General features: G+C 46.5%; 1 protein-coding gene and 1 pseudogene across 2 annotated transcripts in view; both read left to right on the forward strand.

Moving 5' to 3' along the window:
* The window catches only part of LOC310791600 (protein NLRC3-like), a gene marked incomplete at both ends in the record, with an annotated part of 370,782 nt that overhangs the window by 186,467 nt on the left and 164,116 nt on the right, over positions 1-20,199 (forward strand). The window lies entirely within an intron of this gene.
* The window catches only part of LOC310791140 (intermembrane lipid transfer protein VPS13C-like), an 86,929-nt pseudogene continuing 81,027 nt past the window's right edge, over positions 14,298-20,199 (forward strand). The window contains exons 1-2 of the transcript in view: positions 14,298-14,339; positions 15,932-16,159. The product of the transcript in view is annotated as an intermembrane lipid transfer protein VPS13C-like (transcript). The remainder of the gene's footprint in view (positions 14,340-15,931; positions 16,160-20,199) is intronic.

Raw genomic sequence — 20,199 nt, forward strand, 5'->3', positions numbered from 1 at the left:
GCACAGATAATGTTGATTGGGCCGCTACCGGCCCAATCAAATACATAATACATACTTTCACCAACCTGAGCGGCCCAAATATGCAGCGGCCCGCCGGCCATCGCACCGGTAAGAATACATTGCAGTCCAGCCGTGGCTCCAATGTTTTAAGTTATGTGCTTGGACTCCAGGAAGAGTAGTCTTTCACTTCGATGTAGACTAATGGGGGACTGCCCCCTAGTCCGATACCTCACGAGTCCGATACCTCACGAGTCCTCGTGGTTTTGGGTTAGGGTCTGGGGGAGGTTAGGTTTAGGCGTGGGGGTGGGAGAGGTTAGGTTTTGGGTTAGGGTCTGGGGGAGGTTAGGTTTAGGCGTGGGGGTGGGAGAGGTTAGGTTTTGGGTTAGGGTCTGGGGGAAGTTAGCCTCTTTTTTCGGACTCATGAGGTGTCGGACTCGTGAGGTATCGGACTCGTGCCATGGCACCGACTAATGGGGGTCCTTAATAAAATGACCAAGACCACCCGTTTTAAAAACAGTTTCTTCCCCACTGCCATAAGGACACTGAACTCTCTATAACAACCCCCATATCACTGCTGCTATGACTGTATTGTGTACTGTTATTGTGTTTTACGTATTATGATGTTCAATGTTGGACAATAGCTTACATATGAACTGTACTGAAAACAAATTCCACCAGCCTGGCTGTGTGGTCATTAAAGAATCTAATCTAATCTAATAAACAAACCCAACCAGTCAAGCAGATGGAAGATCACCTAGAGCCAAGTCTGCTGAAGGCTTCTTTCCGTTAAAGGGGTCTTTCCTAGGCTGATATTAAATGTTCTAACTCACCTTAAACTTCACAGGCCGATATGTTACGTTCTGCCTCACCTTCACAGGCTGATATGTTACGTTCTGCCTAGTGTCCTCTAGAGAGAGAGTGGCGTCAGCGGAGGACCAAAATGCAAGACTCATTAGCCAATGAACAGCCAGGAATGGGTCTCGCGCTACTTTTGCATGCTAAAATAAAGCCGATAATGTACAATTTGATTAATTTCAAGGGATGAAAAACCCTTTCAAAGTACAACACTGTCTATTTTTCTGCAACTCGACAGTGCTGCTTCTTTTACTCAAGAGTTCCACTTTCTACTTCCTGGAAAAAAACTGGTCCATTGGAGTGAATGGAGATGTCGGAACTCTTCTATTATACGGCTCTGGTTCTGCCTCACCTTCACAGGCGGATATGTTACGTTCTGGCTCACCTTCACAGGCTGATATGTTACGTTCTGGCTCACCTTCACAGGCTGATATGTTATGTTCTGGCTCACCTTCACAGGCTGATATGTTACATTCTGACTCACCTTCACAGGCTGATATGTTACGTTCTGGCTCACCTTCACAGACTGATATGTTACGTTCTGACTCACCTTCACAGACTGATATGTTGTGTTCTGGCTCACCTTCACAGGCTGATATGTTACATTCTGACTCACCTTCACAGGCTGATATGTTACGTTCTGGCTCACCTTCACAGGCTGATATGTTACGTTCTGGCTCACCTTCACAGACTGATATGTTACGTTCTGGCTCACCTTCACAGGCTGATATGTTACGTTCTGGCTCACCTTCACAGGCTGATATGTTACGTTCTGGCTCACCTTCACAGGCTGATATGTTACGTTCTGACTCACCTTCACAGGCTGATATGTTAGGTTCTGACTCACCTTCACAGGCTGATATGTTATGTTCTGACTCACCTTCACAGGCTGATATGTTACGTTCTGACTCACCTTCACAGACTGATATGTTACGTTCTGGCTCACCTTCACAGACTGATATGTTACATTCTGACTCACCTTCACAGACTGATATGTTGTGTTCTGGCTCACCTTCACAGACTGATATGTTACGTTCTGACTCACCTTCACAGACTGATATGTTACGTTCTGACTCACCTTCACAGGCTGATATGTTACGTTCTGACTCACCTTCACAGACTGATATGTTACATTCTGACTCACCTTCACAGACGTTCTGACTCACCTTCACAGACTGATATGTTACGTTCTGACTCACCTTCACAGACTGATATGTTACGTTCTGACTCACCTTCACAGGCTGATATGTTACGTTCTGGCTCACCTTCACAGGCTGATATGTTATGTTCTGGCTCACCTTCACAGGCTGATATGTTACATTCTGACTCACCTTCACAGACTGATATGTTACGTTCTGGCTCACTTTCACAGGCTGATATGTTACGTTCTGGCTCACCTTCACAGACTGATATGTTACGTTCTGGCTCACCTTCACAGGCTGATATGTTACGTTCTGACTCACCTTCACAGGCTGATATGTTACGTTCTGACTCACCTTCACAGACTGATATGTTACATTCTGACTCACCTTCACAGACTGATATGTTACGTTCTGACTCACCTTCACAGGCTGATATGTTACGTTCTGACTCACCTTCACAGGCTGATATGTTACGTTCTGACTCACCTTCACAGGCTGATATGTTACGTTCTGACTCACCTTCACAGACTGATATGTTACATTCTGACTCACCTTCACAGGCTGATATGTTGTGTTCTGACTCACCTTCACAGGCTGATATGTTACGTTCTGACTCACCTTCACAGGCTGATATGTTACGTTCTGACTCACCTTCACAGGCTGATATGTTACGTTCTGACTCACCTTCACAGACTGATATGTTACGTTCTGACTCACCTTCACAGGCTGATATGTTACGTTCTGACTCACCTTCACAGGCTGATATGTTACGTTCTGGCTCACCTTCACAGGCTGATATGTTACATTCTGGCTCACCTTCACAGGCTGATATGTTATGTTCTGGCTCACCTTCACAGGCTGATATGTTACATTCTGACTCACCTTCACAGGCTGATATGTTACGTTCTGACTCACCTTCACAGGCTGATATGTTACGTTCTGGCTCACCTTCACAGACTGATATGTTACATTCTGGCTCACCTTCACAGGCTGATATGTTACGTTCTGCCTCACCTTCACAGGCTGATATGTTACGTTCTGGCTCACCTTCACAGACTGATATGTTACATTCTGACTCACCTTCACAGGCTGATATGTTACATTCTGGCTCACCTTCACAGGCTGATATGTTATGTTCTGGCTCACCTTCACAGGCTGATATGTTACATTCTGACTCACCTTCACAGGCTGATATGTTACGTTCTGACTCACCTTCACAGGCTGATATGTTACGTTCTGACTCACCTTCACAGGCTGATATGTTACATTCTGACTCACCTTCACAGACTGATATGTTACGTTCTGACTCACCTTCACAGACTGATATGTTACATTCTGACTCACCTTCACAGACTGATATGTTACATTCTGACTCACCTTCACAGACTGATATGTTGTGTTCTGGCTCACCTTCACAGACTGATATGTTACGTTCTGACTCACCTTCACAGACTGATATGTTACGTTCTGACTCACCTTCACAGGCTGATATGTTACGTTCTGACTCACCTTCACAGACTGATATGTTACATTCTGACTCACCTTCACAGGCTGATATGTTACATTCTGACTCACCTTCACAGACTGATATGTTACATTCTGACTCACCTTCACAGACTGATATGTTACATTCTGACTCACCTTCACAGACTGATATGTTGTGTTCTGGCTCACCTTCACAGACTGATATGTTACGTTCTGACTCACCTTCACAGACTGATATGTTACGTTCTGACTCACCTTCACAGGCTGATATGTTACATTCTGACTCACCTTCACAGGCTGATATGTTACATTCTGACTCACCTTCACAGACTGATATGTTACATTCTGACTCACCTTCACAGGCTGATATGTTGTGTTCTGACTCACCTTCACAGACTGATATGTTACGTTCTGACTCACCTTCACAGACTGATATGTTACATTCTGACTCACCTTCACAGACTGATATGTTACATTCTGACTCACCTTCACAGGCTGATATGTTACATTCTGACTCACCTTCACAGGCTGATATGTTACGTTCTGACTCACCTTCACAGGCTGATATGTTACGTTCTGGCTCACCTTCACAGGCTGATATGTTACGTTGTGACTCACCTTCACAGGCTGATATGTTACGTTGTGACTCACCTTCACAGGCTGATATGTTACGTTCTGACTCACCTTCACAGGCTGATATGTTACGTTCTGACTCACCTTCACAGGCTGATATGTTACGTTCTGGCTCACCTTCACAGGCAGATATGTTATGTTCTGACTCACCTTCACAGGCTGATATGTTACGTTCTGACTCACCTTCACAGGCTGATATGTTACGTTCTGACTCACCTTCACAGGCTGATATGTTACGTTCTGGCTCACCTTCACAGACTGATATGTTACGTTCTGACTCACCTTCACAGGCTGATATGTTACGTTCTGACTCACCTTCACAGGCTGATATGTTACGTTCTGGCTCACCTTCACAGGCTGATATGTTACATTCTGGCTCACCTTCACAGGCTGATATGTTATGTTCTGGCTCACCTTCACAGGCTGATATGTTACATTCTGACTCACCTTCACAGGCTGATATGTTACGTTCTGACTCACCTTCACAGGCTGATATGTTACGTTCTGGCTCACCTTCACAGACTGATATGTTACATTCTGGCTCACCTTCACAGGCTGATATGTTACGTTCTGCCTCACCTTCACAGGCTGATATGTTACGTTCTGGCTCACCTTCACAGACTGATATGTTACATTCTGACTCACCTTCACAGGCTGATATGTTACATTCTGGCTCACCTTCACAGGCTGATATGTTATGTTCTGGCTCACCTTCACAGGCTGATATGTTACATTCTGACTCACCTTCACAGGCTGATATGTTACGTTCTGACTCACCTTCACAGGCTGATATGTTACGTTCTGACTCACCTTCACAGGCTGATATGTTACATTCTGACTCACCTTCACAGACTGATATGTTACGTTCTGACTCACCTTCACAGACTGATATGTTACATTCTGACTCACCTTCACAGACTGATATGTTACATTCTGACTCACCTTCACAGACTGATATGTTGTGTTCTGGCTCACCTTCACAGACTGATATGTTACGTTCTGACTCACCTTCACAGACTGATATGTTACGTTCTGACTCACCTTCACAGGCTGATATGTTACGTTCTGACTCACCTTCACAGACTGATATGTTACATTCTGACTCACCTTCACAGGCTGATATGTTACATTCTGACTCACCTTCACAGACTGATATGTTACATTCTGACTCACCTTCACAGACTGATATGTTACATTCTGACTCACCTTCACAGACTGATATGTTGTGTTCTGGCTCACCTTCACAGACTGATATGTTACGTTCTGACTCACCTTCACAGACTGATATGTTACGTTCTGACTCACCTTCACAGGCTGATATGTTACATTCTGACTCACCTTCACAGGCTGATATGTTACATTCTGACTCACCTTCACAGACTGATATGTTACATTCTGACTCACCTTCACAGGCTGATATGTTGTGTTCTGACTCACCTTCACAGACTGATATGTTACGTTCTGACTCACCTTCACAGACTGATATGTTACATTCTGACTCACCTTCACAGACTGATATGTTACATTCTGACTCACCTTCACAGGCTGATATGTTACATTCTGACTCACCTTCACAGGCTGATATGTTACGTTCTGACTCACCTTCACAGGCTGATATGTTACGTTCTGGCTCACCTTCACAGGCTGATATGTTACGTTGTGACTCACCTTCACAGGCTGATATGTTACGTTGTGACTCACCTTCACAGGCTGATATGTTACGTTCTGACTCACCTTCACAGGCTGATATGTTACGTTCTGACTCACCTTCACAGGCTGATATGTTACGTTCTGGCTCACCTTCACAGGCAGATATGTTATGTTCTGACTCACCTTCACAGGCTGATATGTTACGTTCTGACTCACCTTCACAGGCTGATATGTTACGTTCTGACTCACCTTCACAGGCTGATATGTTACGTTCTGGCTCACCTTCACAGGCAGATATGTTATGTTCTGACTCACCTTCACAGGCAGATATGTTATGTTCTGACTCACCTTCACAGGCTGATATGTTACGTTCTGACTCACCTTCACAGGCTGATATGTTATGTTCTGACTCACCTTCACAGGCTGATATGTTACGTTCTGACTCACCTTCACCGGCTGATATGTTACGTTCTGGCTCACCTTCACATACTGATTACGTTCTGCCTCACCTTCACAGGCTGATATGTTACGTTCTGACTCACCTTCACAGGCTGATATGTTACGTTCTGGCTCACCTTCACAGTCTGATATGTTATGTTCTGACTCACCTTCACAGGCTGATATGTTATGTTCTGACTCACCTTCACAGTCTGATATGTTATGTTCTGACTCACCTTCACAGTCTGATATGTTACGTTCTGGCTCACCTTCACAGTCTGATATGTTACGTTCTGGCTCACCTTCACAGTCTGATATGTTACATTCTGACTCACCTTCACAGGCTGATATGTTACGTTCTGGCTCACCTTCACAGGCTGATATGTTATGTTCTGACTCACCTTCACAGACTGATATGTTACGTTTTGGCTCACCTTCACAGGCTGATATGTAGTGTTCTGGCTCACCTTCACAGGCTGATATGTTATGTTCTGGCTCACCTTCACAGGCTGATATGTTACGTTCTGGCTCACCTTCACAGGCTGATATGTTATGTTCTGACTCACCTTCACAGGCTGATATGTTATGTTCTGGCTCACCTTCACAGGCTGATATGTTACGTTCTGGCTCACCTTCACAGGCTGATATGTTACGTTCTGGCTCACCTTCACAGGCTGATATGTTACGTTCTGGCTCACCTTCACAGGCTGATATGTTACGTTCTGGCTCACCTTCACAGGCTGATATGTTACGTTCTGACTCACCTTCACAGGCTGATATGTTATGTTCTGACTCACCTTCACAGGCTGATATGTTACGTTCTGACTCACCTTCACAGGCTGATATGTTACGTTCTGGCTCACCTTCACAGGCTGATATGTTACGTTCTGGCTCACCTTCACAGGCTGATATGTTACGTTCTGGCTCACCTTCACAGGCTGATATGTTACGTTCTGGCTCACCTTCACAGGCTGATATGTTACGTTCTGACTCACCTTCACAGGCTGATATGTTACGTTCTGACTCACCTTCACAGGCTGATATGTTACGTTCTGGCTCACCTTCACAGGCTGATATGTTACGTTCTGGCTCACCTTCACAGGCTGATATGTTACGTTCTGGCTCACCTTCACAGGCTGATATGTTACGTTCTGGCTCACCTTCACAGGCTGATATGTTACGTTCTGGCTCACCTTCACAGACTGATATGTTACGTTCTGGCTCACCTTCACAGGCTGATATGTTACGTTCTGGCTCACCTTCACAGGCTGATATGTTACGTTCTGGCTCACCTTCACAGGCTGATATGTTACGTTCTGGCTCCCCTTCACAGGCTGATATGTTACATTCTGGCTCACCTTCACAGGCTGATAGTCTCTTGCTTGCAGTGGCGTTGCTAACGTGATTGTTGACCAAGCAGACGAGCTCTCCTGACAGGCCTGGTGTCAGAGTGATGTTGTTCTTCTCATGATCCCCAGAGAGGAGCTGCTTGTCTGTCAGTGTGCGTCCATCCAGAGTCCAGCTGTACTGAGGACCGTCCCCCTCACAGGAGCAGGACACCCTCATCCTCTCCTGGGACAGACACTCAGAGAGCAGCAGGGGGCAGGACACAGGGGCTGAGGGAATAGACTCACATCAGTTTGCACTTTGCCAGAATCAGCAATGCAATTAGTAGGTCCATATGATTTCTGCAATGCAGAAATCATAATCTAATCTTCTTCAGGGGTAGCATTAAACCTGCCAGTCTCTAGTGCCAAGGGAAGAGTTCCAGAGCGTATTTTCCGTCTGTCCAAATCAAACTTCACATAGGGTTCTACACAGTAACTGTCTTTTATAAGACAATAGGTTCTTAGCTTTGGTTTATACCATATCTTATCTTTATACAGAAGAAAGATATTACTCAGGGAGTGCACTTAGGGGTACCTGACAGAGTTCAGCGCTATATTTCGTGCTATTCGGCATAGCGCCACCTACCAATACCTTACACACACAACACAATCTTGGGCCGGAGTCCCAAACTAGACTTGAAGGCCGCATAGCGGCCTGATAATCTAGTATTATAAATTATATTAATCACACATTATATTATTCTCAGTTAAATTACTGATATTGAGTATTCTCATGAATCCAAATTGAGACAGCATGCCCTCTATAGTCGGGTGGGTGGGGGATAAATTGGGTGCATGGAGGGAGGGGGTCCCCATGAACCCCCTGTAATCCTCAAGGTGTCCACATGTTAACATCAAAATTTGTTTTTTGATGTTAACTCGAAATATTGTCGCAAGGGTCTGTTTGGTGGCAATCTTTGCAGCCATCTTGGAATTCCAATGAAAATGGATCATCATCATAACTTTTGAACTAGACATACAGAGACAAATGACAAAGAGTTTCTGTGTAATTTTGGCATGAGTTATTGATTGAGAGGGTTATTTTCATCTTTAGCAAGTTTGGTATAGTAAAAATGGCAAATAGCAAAATATCTGCCTATTAGTCGTGAGCCAGAAGGTTTGGGATTAGTGCTCATAGTGATTTTTGGCAATGTATACGCATCTCTAGAGTTAGAAAATATGTGATAGCATTGCACCAGTGCTAGCTAAATGTCTGTTATCATTCGATTTACATCCCGATGCAAAACACACTTTTCAAACCTATTAGTGCATGGGAAACCTGCTTCCTACTAGACCAGTACTTTGTGCTGCAAATTGACAAGTGGCTATGATACTGGAATATGTGGCTTATCATTATTACCAATTTATCCAACCGTTCAGAGTAATTATTTACCTTGAATGGACAGTTGTAGTTTTTGATCTGCGATTGTACTTCCATTTTGATGATAGATGTGAAGGGTATATTGAGCACTGTCAGTCGGGTTGATGTTACTTATCCTAAAAGTTCCATTACTGGGAGTAAGGGAGAATCTGTTTTCTAACATGTTAGCCGTAACCATATTATTTCTCATAAAGAAAACTGTGTGAGCTTTGTTTTTCATCCATTTATAATTATATGATTCAGAGAACTGAGTGACCAGTTGGAGAACGACAGTTCCTCCCAGAGCTCCAAAACATTGAGTTCCATTCTGTCTGCCATCACAGTAGGTTTCCACACCTAAAGACATTCAGAAAAATAAGACACAAAAAATAAATGTCACAATCAATATCCATATCCATGATTTGAGTTGTGGGGAAATATTCATGTATTGATTATGAAACAGTGTTTATGGGTATCTAGTTTATTTCTGCTCTCCCTGTGAGCCAACTAAGCAGCTGCTTAGAGCCCCGCAGCCACCAGGGGGCCCCTGTGGGAAGAAGAATATGGCACAGTGCAGTCCATGTTTGAGGACTGGAGCTCTTGTGCGCTCAAGCTACAGTGAAGATTCTGGAAATTAGACATCCAGACGAAAACGTAGGAACTGACAGTATGCTAGCTCGCTGGCAAGCAGGCAAAAACATAGCTCAAAATTGGGTGTTTTTGACAAAGGTAAATGGACTTGACTATTTTCAAACGGAAACACGAACCGGACACGTCAAGGTTGTAGTATCTAACAAATGTGTGATGAGAGGACCATGAGGCCGCAGCGCACATGTCCTCCACCGATACACCATGCAACAACGCGGAAGACGTCGCAACGCCCCGCGTAGAATGTGCCTTGATACCCTCCGGGGGTACCTTACCCACGGCAGAGTATGCCAAAGCAATCGCCTCCACTATCCAGTGGGTGGTTCGGCCCAGGCGATGCCCAGCTTCGCCGCGGCCCTCGACATCACCCCGTGGAACTGCTTCTGGTAGGGCTCGTTAATGCTCATCTCTGAGCGAGCCCCCTCTGCAGCAGTGGTGACGGTGGTGGCAGCGTCCCAATCCTCCCCGCCGGACATCTCCCCTTGGGGGGTGTCCTCCTGGGGGGTATCGACCAAGTGGTCGTAGGGCCGGAGCCCTCCCTGCTCCAACATTGGATGCATCGGCTCATCGCCCCAACTAAAATCCTGCTGCTCAGACTGTTCCTGGAGACCCTGAGCAGCAGGTGCTTCAACCCCGACCGAGGCGCACCGCTGGGCGGCAGGTCCTCCTCGACAAAGAGCCCAGCTCTGTGTCGCAACTCCACCAGGTTAAAGCCAGCACAGACACTGCAAAACTTCACTTTCAGCAGCGCCTGTGCAGCATACTCGTGCCCTAAGCAGGACACACAGCTATCGTGCTGATCGTACTCGGCCAGCGTAGCCCTGCATACCTCGCAGCCCCTGGCTGTCCCTCCCTTCTTCATGGCAGCCGCCTGGCTCATTGCACGAGTTAAGTTTTAAGCTAACTCGTAGCAAGCACTCGCAGGCTGTACCCGGTTTAGCTGAGGTTTTACCATAGGAAGCTATGCAGTAAGCCGCCCTGAGGCTAGCGAATCTGCGCGTGCAACGTTAAAAGGGTAGCAGAAGTGCTAAGGCACAATATGGTCAGATGCTAGCCGCACAGGTGCGAGCTAGCTATCTAGCTAAAAACTGAGAGCACAGCTCTTGAGCTACTACTCTCTCTAACGTTACTCCAGCCGGAGTGAACGTACGTGCGGTACACGGCGGTAGCCTACGCTAATATGCTAGCACACAAGGAAGATGCTGTTCGCACAGATGCACGCTAGCTATCTATTCACGACTGAGAGCGGCAACCCTCGGGTTACACTTCCAGACAAACGTCACCCCCTCCGGGGAGAACGCAGCCAACTACACGGCGGTAGCCTATTGTAATGTGCTAACACGAGATAGATGCTATCCGCACGGATGCAAGCTAGCTATCTATTCAATAACTGAGAGCAGCAACCACTCGAGTTAGCTCTCAGAATGCCCTTTCTCTATCGTCACCCCAGCCGGGGTGGACTAAGCAAGCTACACACAGGTTGTGTTAACAGGTGTTAACCACACAATAAGGCAAGATGCTCTTAGCTTATGATGAGCTTGTCCGTCGCCGCTGGTGAAGAGATGCAGGATCGGGTCCCCGAAGCCTGAAGAATCTCGTCCACGCAAGCCTTCTTAAGGTGGGCAAATAAGACGGAATTAGCTTTAGCTTAAGAGCGCAAACTATGAGTTAACACGGAGCTTCAAAAAACACGTCCACTAGCGAGCTGGAAGAACGGAGGAGTGGCCTCCCCTGGTCTGGCAGACGTGACGTAGTCACGTGGGTAAGGAATGAGGGTGGCCGCCTCAGCCCAGGGGGGTACCACGTCACCTGTTGGTGGGTGGTTGGTTTTATATAAAGATCATTTTTGGAGGAAAAATAACATTCTTCCAGTGGCTGCGTGCGCAGCGGAGATGGCACTAGAGTGAGAGCTTGAGTTCGAAACGAAGTAAAACACTTCTGCATCCAGTGGAGAAAAAAAATCTCTGAATATAATATTCTGGAATTGCAAGTGCAGTCAGTCAGCTTTACTTTGAGTGTTAACTGATAACTGCATATGGTAGCTGGTTCTATGAATACTTCACCGCCTATCTACTGCGAGGCAGGACCCCCAAATTTACATGGCTTAGGACCCCCAGATGTAGAGGGCACACGCCCCACTCTCACTACCACCTAGTGTTGGTTTCCTTAAATTATTGCCGCCTTTGATGCTAACTTGTATCAGGCTACAGCCAAAATTGTATCCATATAATTTATATTATTTGCTATATAGATTATTGTTAAAAAAAATCTTTCTGGTTTTCTTGCAAATTTTTCACTCTGTTTAGAGAAAATCAGATAAACATTTTGTGTGAACTCAATGTATGTGTCGTGCTCTGTCTGAAACCTTGGATATTGAACATTGTGGTAAGGCACAAAGAGGTTCCTTAACCATTAGGCCTGACAGGATGACCTCCCATTTTTGGCCTGGCCTGGTCACCTTTATATTGATTCAACACAAAACAGCTTATTCACACAATATACAATCATCAATGTATTTATGTGACAAATAGTGAAACAGCTCACCATGAGAAACTCCAAGTAGCACCATCAACAGTCCAATCACAGCTTCCATGTCTCTGTTCACCCTCAGCTGAGCCAGTCGCTGCTTTCAGACAGACTGCCAAACTGTACCATAAAAAAGGCCAAAATGTCAAACTGTACCCTCAAAATGTCAAACTGTACCCTAAAAAAGGTCAAAATGTCAAACTGTACCCTAAGGTCAAAATGTCAAACGGTACCATAAAAAATGTCAAAATGTCAAACTGTACCCTAAAGTCAAAATGTCAAACTGTAGCCTAAAAAAGTCAGAATGTCAAACTGTACCCTAAAAAAGTCAAAATGTCAAACTGTACCCTAAAAAAGTCAGAATGTCAAACTGTACCCTAAAAAAGTCAAAATGTCAAACTGTACCCTAAACAAGGCTCTGTCGAAACGTAGCATATGGCCGGCGTGGGAAAGCATTGATGAGCCTGTTGTCAGCCAAAGTGGCTGGTCGATTTGAAATTGTACAAGCCGTGAACATTTACCAAGCAGGCATATTTTGTAATCCCACCTTTGTGCGAACAAATCGCTTGTGAAACAACGCAGTGTCAATAAAGGCAGGCATGGGACAAAATTAGACAATTAAATTAAATTAAATTAAATAAGAAAGGAATATTATGCTCCAAATTTTTACAATTATCAAATTGAACAGCCAAATTGAGATAGCCCAGTAGAATAACATTTTCCATTCCTTCTTCACGAAGAAGAAATCCTCACCTCTATTTTGGTGTAGCTATATAGTGCACCTCTCCATGCACTGCGCATCCACAACAAAACCTCTCCAGTTCAGATGTTTCCCGATATATATAGATAGTCCCGTAGATTCTGCTTTACAACACGCTTTCTCTAACTTGGCAGCTGCCCAGTTGTCGTTGTACTGTAGCATTCTATTGGCTGCTGGTAGGCTACAAATGCGTTCCATAACACACAGAACATAACAGTCTTTTTGGCAAGTTTCCGAGGCAAATGTATTTTGACACTGTTAATGAGCATTACAGCAATATTCGTTAGTGTAAGTTAATATTCTCGGCTTTGTTAATAACACATTTTCCTGTGGTGTGACAAACTCAAAACACATATTTATGTTTTGGTTTCCAGGGACTTTAGTATCCACAAACATGACCACTGGCCTAGACTGAATGGACTATAGAAGTGTGTGTTATTCCTTCATAGTGAATGAGGATTTGAGCAGGACAGCTGAGAATTATAGGGTACATGTACACATCGAGTGTTTGGAGCGAATATGAGTATTATATCAAGTGAAAGGTCTCAGTGAGATCTTTTCAGTGCCAAAAGGACACAACTGACATTTTCACCCATTTTAATTACACAAAAACTGAAAGCCGTAACATTAAAGGTACTTGTTATGTCTGAAAACGTTATGTTATGGCCTGGTTGGCCTTGTTAAGTCAGGTACATGTTACTGTGCCTTTAAGAGTTACTGCACCCGATGTATGTGATTGTTGCAAAGCGTGGGTTTACGGCAGTCAAGTAAAGAGCATGAAACTAGCAACATGGTGTGATTATTTAGCCTCTACCTAAACATAATATTTGGCGAACGAGGATGGCTGACTTTGTTTTACCGCCGCCGCCACCTTTCTTACCCGTCCGCAGTGACCCAGCTGTTCCCTGGGATCGATGGCAGAGGTCGTTTGAGGATTATTTGCTGGCTTTGGGGCACTCGGATTTGGAAGAGGATAGGAAGTGCACGGTCCTCCGCCACTGCCTCGGCCAGGAGGGACAGCGGATCTTCGCCACACTCACGTTAACGGATGGCTCGTATGCTACAGCTACCGCCGCCCTAAAGTCTCACTTCAGCACGGGAAGGAGCCGACGCATGCACCGCTTTGAGTTTCGTCAGAGGGCTCAGAAGCCGGGTGAGACGGTCGCGCACTTTGTGTCTGCCTCGCGCGAGCTGGCTAAGCTTTGTGACTTTGGGGTTTTAGAGAATGGACTTATAGTGGACCAACTGATAGAGAAAACGTCCTGTAACCAGCTGAGAGAGAGGCTGTTACTGGAGCCAGACTCCATGACACTGGTGGATGCGTTAGTGATTGGGAAGCAGTTGGAAACGGCTCTATCGGAGGCACGCAAGTTCGGCCGCGCTGTGCACGAGCCTGTGACGTCATTTTCCCCATGACTGTGGCTCAGGAGATGGCGGGGGCTGCTGCAGACGTGGTGAGTGACAGTTGGGATGTACAGAGAGTGGACAGGGGGCCTAGAGAGGGCGGGCCCAAGTGCTGTAATAACTGTGGCTCCTCTAGACATGCAACCAGAGATCAGTCATGCCCTGCTGTGGGCAAGCGCTGTCGTAACTGCAACAGGATGAATCATTTTGCACGCTGCTGTCGCTCCCCTCCTGCCCACTCAGATACAGCTGTTGTTCCCATCAACACTAGCCCACAGACCTCACTCAAGCATTGCACATGTCGTGTGGGCGGAGCAAGCATACCGCTCCTGGTGGACACGGGGGCAAAAGTGTCAATACTGAACAAATGCACGTATGATCGACTCTTAAAACACGTGCCTTTGGAAGCAGCAGGTAAATCTGTCGGGCTATGGCCACTCCCCCATCTCCACTTTGGGCGTGGCCCGCCTTCCTGTCAGATATGACCAACAATGTGCCCCTGACACCAAGTTCTACATCACACAGAGGGGAGCCAACATCATGGGTCTTGATCTGTTCCTCGCTCTGGGCTTTACTATGACTGATGCAAGGGGCCTGCATGTCCTGCAGGTCGTCATTTCCTGGCCCGACCGTTTCCCACATCTGTTTAAAGGGCTGGGCTGCATGTCTGGATTTGTTCACCGGCCTACTGTTGACCTGTCCGTCCGCCCCGTGATCCAGCCTCTGCGGCCTATTCCCCTCGCCCTCCGTGATGCAATGGAGGCGGAGCTACGCCGCCTGGTGGAGGAGGATGTCATTGAACCAATCAACGCATCACCGTGGGTGTCCAACTTGGTGATAGCCAAGAAACGGGGGGGCGGGCTGCGCCTCTGTGTCGACCTGACGGATGTAAACAAAGGCATCATCCCTGATAAGTACCCTCTACCCACGGCCGAGGAGCTTACTAGTCATTTCCATTGCTCCACTGTTTTCAGTAAGATGGATTTACGGCTACCTGCAGACTCGCCTGGCACCTGCCAGCATGAACCTCACAGCGTTTGTCACACACGTGGGGGTTTTCAGATATAAACGCATGGCGTTTGGACTGTCATCAGCCCCAAGTTGCTTTCAGAAGATAATGTCACTCATCCTGGCCGGAATCCAGGGGGTCTCCATCTACCTGGACGACTTAGTGGTACACGCACCCTCCACCGCGTTGCATGATGCTCGCCTGGAGCAGGTTCTTCAATGTTTTGAACAGCAGGGGGTCACACTGAATGCTGAAAAGTGCATGTTTGGAGTTGTGGAGGTTGAGTTCCTTGGCTTCAGGCTCTCCAAGGACGGTATTGCCCCGATCATGTCCCACACTGAAGCCATTCTGTCCCTGCCAGACCCGCAGTCGCCATCCAGTCTATCCTCTTTCCTGGGGATGGCCACCTACTATCTGCGGTTCCTACCACACTACTCTGACTCAACGGCCCACCTGCGCCAGCTGCTCAGGAAGGATGCTGTGTGGGAGTGGACCCCTGCCTGCCATGAGGCCGTGCATGCCATCAAACTGCAGCTTACGTCCCCGCCCACATTGACCCATTTCAGTCTGAGCGCGCCAACCTTGGTCACCTGTGATGCTTCTGGGGTGGCGCTTGGTGCGGTGCTCTCCCAGGTCCATGAGGGGGTGGAACGCCCTGTGGCTTTCGCCTCACGGGCACTCACTCCGGCGGAGCAGAAGTACTCGGTGGGGGAGAGGGAGGCCCTGGCCTGCCTGTGGGCGTGCGAAACGCTGGCACGTATACCTGTACGGCAGGGCTTTCACCATCCGCACGGACCATCAGGCGCTGACGCCACTGCTGGCAACCCGGGGCTCGGGACACAGGCCCATGAGACTACTGAGGTGGGCTGATAGGCTGAATCAGTACAACTTCAGCCTTAAGTTTGTGCCGGGGCGTGCTAATACAGTGGCTGACCTATCCAGAGCGGTCTCCATGACAAAAGAGACGGGTGGGGTGACACCCAATTTGGAGGATGACAAAGACTGGGTCAACATTCTGCATGGGCCCCTCAGCACGGTAGTCACCCTGGCAGAGCTGCAGCAGGCCTCAGCTGAAGACGAGACTCTCAAAACCATCCGGGCTTATCTCCAAGATGGCTGGCCTGCCACGGTGGACGACAATCTGCTTCCCTACCACCGGGTCCGTGACGAGCTCTCCTGCTGGGGGGCTGTGTGCCTCGCTCGCGGCCCCCGCACCATTGTACCAGAGACTCTGAGGGCCGGAATACTGTACATGGCGCACGACGGGCATCTGGGGGTAGTCAAGGTGAAGCAACGTTTGCAGAGATACAGTGTGGTGGCCCCATATAGACTCTGACAGAGGAGCTAGTGCGTAACTGCACCTGCTGCCTTCTGAGCCGGAAGACAGGCCAGCCGGCTACAGCACCCCTCACTCCAACCCCTTGGCCGTCTGCACCATGGGAACATATCCAGGTTGACCTCTGTGGGGAGCTCCATGGGGCGCCCGCACATGTGCGCTACCTGCTGGTGGTGCATGACCTGCATTCGAAGTGGCCGGAGGCTGTCGAACTGAGCTCCATCACCACACACACAGTCATTGACCGCCTCACCAACCTGTTTGGGCGCTGGGGCCTACCCAGTGTCATCACAATGGACAATGGGCCCCAATTTGCATCAGCAGAGTTCTCAGAGTTCCTGGCACTGCGGTCCATCAGACACATCAGGACAGCAGTGTATTCACTGCGGTCCATCAGACACATCAGGACAGCAGTGTATCACCCGGAGAGTAATGGGGGGGGGGGAAAGACTAAATAAAACCCTCAAAAATGGAATCTGAACCTGCCTGGAGGAAGGGAAAACCTTCAGTGCCGCACTCAACCAAACTCTCCTGACCATCCGGGCATCCAAGCACTCCACCACGGGGGTGTCACCTGCACTGCTCATGATCGGGCGTGAGCTAAAGCAACCACTGGACTGTTTGAGAGCTGAGCCAGCTCCTGCACAAGGGAGCCCAGGGCTCCAGAAAGTCAGAGCCCGGGTCCAAGGTTCACAGGCCCAGATGAAAAGGAGGTTTGATGCCTCTCGCAGAGTACAGACCCCCACACTGTCTGCAGGGGACTGGGTCAGGATTAAACATCCCCACCGCCAGAACAAGCTGAAGTCATTCTGGTCTGGACCCCTCCATGTGACTCAGCAGCTGGGTCCGGCCACATACAGACTGGACAACGGGAGCCGCTGGCACGCAAACCGCAGCTCCAACAGCACCTGCACCACCCCTGTCTGCAGCGACGGCGCTTGGCTGGCAGCCCAGACCAGGAGCAAATCGGGTGGGGGGTAACCCACCGCCACAGCCAGAGGCTGTTCCCCAGCCTGCGCGCCCTCAGAGAGTGAGGGTCCCGCCCGCCTGGCATGGAGACTATGTGACTGGGTGATAAGGGACACAGGGGGTTGTGGACTGAATGTTATGTTTCTTTAAAAGGGGGGTGGGGGGAGAAAATGTTATGTCTGAAAACGTTATGTTATGGCCTGGTTGGCCTTGTTAAGTTAGATACATGTTACTGTGCGTTTAAGAGTTACTGCACCCGATGTATGTGATTGTTGCAAAGCATGGGTTTGCGGCAGTCAAGTAAAGAGCATGAAACTAGCAACTAGTGTGATTATTTAGCCTCTACCTAAACACAATAGTAGTGTAGGGGTTTGTCTGCTGCCAAAAGGGCGTAACTGCAGCCTTTTGGCACTGAACAAGCATTGTGCATAGAGGATTCTACCAGCACTTAGGTCAACTCAAAATGCTGCTGACGTAAGTAATGCTACCATGGCAGCATAATCAAATAATTTCTACTATCCTATTTATATCATATTTAATCAATAGTACATTCTATTAATGTTAGATTAATAATTAATAATAAATCTATTAATATTAGATTATTAGGTCAATATTAGATGAAAGTAAATAATTATGTTAATATCCCCATGTAATGCTTAGGTCTGTGTCTATGTTCTAATGTGAGGAGTGTGAACTGGTCAAGATGACCTCTGGTAGTCAGACTGCTGCTAGATGAAGTTGTGTGTGTGTCAGGACCTGGGACACACACACACACACACACACACACACACACACACACACACACACACACACACACATATATATACACACATACATATATACACAGTACACACATACATGTATATATATATATAGGTGTGTGTGTGTGTGTGTGTGTGTGTGTGTGTGTGTGTGTGTGTGTGTGTGTGTGTGTGTGTGTGTGTGTGTGTGTGTGTGTGTGTGTGTGTGTGTGTGTGTGTACGCATATGTGTGTCTCCCGGTAGGTCACATGACTTATTGACGTGTCCTCCTGGGACACAACTTCCACAACAAGCATACTGTATAGAGATGTAGTGGTCATTTAGAATGAAAGTAGAATTAATGAATTAGAATGAATTAGTCTTTTATATAGTTGAATGTTTCTAGCTGTTTATATGAAGGAAGTTTATTAAAAAAAAATACTGAGGAAAAAAATCAATCAATTTGATATGTCCCATTTACATGTACCTGCAAAACTATAACATGGACACCAGAGGCTCCATTACAATCACATTAGATTTGAACACAGCTCTATAGAAAACATGTTTGCTTTGTCGCCATCGGGAACTTCAATGAAATCCAAGTTCTGTATTTGTTGAGTAAAATAGGACCAATAAAACATATCATGAAATGGCACAATGGTGGATGCTCTTCAGAATCACTCACAAACCCTGTATCAGCCTCACTCGTCCCTCAGGCCCTTGGTTTGGTGTGGGGGAGTCCCTTCCCCTTCAGCTCGCTAACCCAACCTTAGCTCACATAGGCCTATAGAACTATTGTTGTTTTTCTATCCTATTTTGTATCGGTTTTTACTCTGTTTTTCTGTATTGCAATGCATTTACTATTTCTTATCATTTTAATATGGTATTTTACTACTGCACCTTTATTTACGGTCTACAGTTTACAATTGCTTGTAACATAATGTGTATTGTGTTTGGACCCCAGGAAGACTAGCGGTCATTTCGGCGGCGGCTAATGGGGATCCTTGTAAATAAACAAATAAACAAATAGAAGCTGGATATCCCAAGAGGGCTAGTAGTTTTACTTAAATTTTGACTTCTTGTATCTAGACTTTATTTTAGCCACCTGATTTTAAAGTACAGGTCCCCCTGGTCAGAGCAAACTATCCTACTGAAAAAATATCAGTATAGGCTTACCTTCTGTTGTCGCAGGCTCAGAGAAAAGGAAACATAAAAACAAAAGAATGGTGCAGTGTTGGCTTTGTTTCTCTGAGTTTTTAGTAAAGCTATAACTACACAACAGTAGACCTACACAACAGTAGACCTACACAACAGCAGCCTACCTGTCAGATGGAGGCTGTCTGACTGAAGTACAGGAAATGGTCTCTGTCTTTCTGCAAGAGAAGAAGCAACACTTCAGAAAAGAAAAAAAAGGTGTGAATTTGCAATAGCTGCACCAACTTCAGCCCCCTATAGAGAGGCAAAGTGACCGCCTACTTCCTGCTTCAGCACTGTACCAGATATTCTCATCCGTCATTTATTTTCCCATAGACATTTCGTAAAATACTTGTAAAAATAGTTTTACTTCGTCAAACCAAACGCTTCAGATATATATAGAAACAGGAGAGACCACATACCATTTTACTTTGACCAAAACGTTAAAAAAAATCATGGATTTAAAGAAAATATTTTTTCTGTGTTTTTTTAGTTTTGGTCAGAGTGAAAATGTTCTATAGTCTCTCTTGATTCTAAATATATCTGAACCATTTCGTTTGACGAACTAAAACTATTTTTATAAGCATTTTACGAAATGTCCATGGGAAAATAAATGGTGGATGAAAATCTCTGGTACAGTGCTGAAGCAGGAAGTAGGGGGT

Source organism: Poromitra crassiceps (genome assembly GCF_964638095.1).
Source record: "Poromitra crassiceps genome assembly, chromosome: 16".
NCBI classification, from domain to species: Eukaryota; Metazoa; Chordata; class Actinopteri; order Beryciformes; family Melamphaidae; genus Poromitra; species Poromitra crassiceps.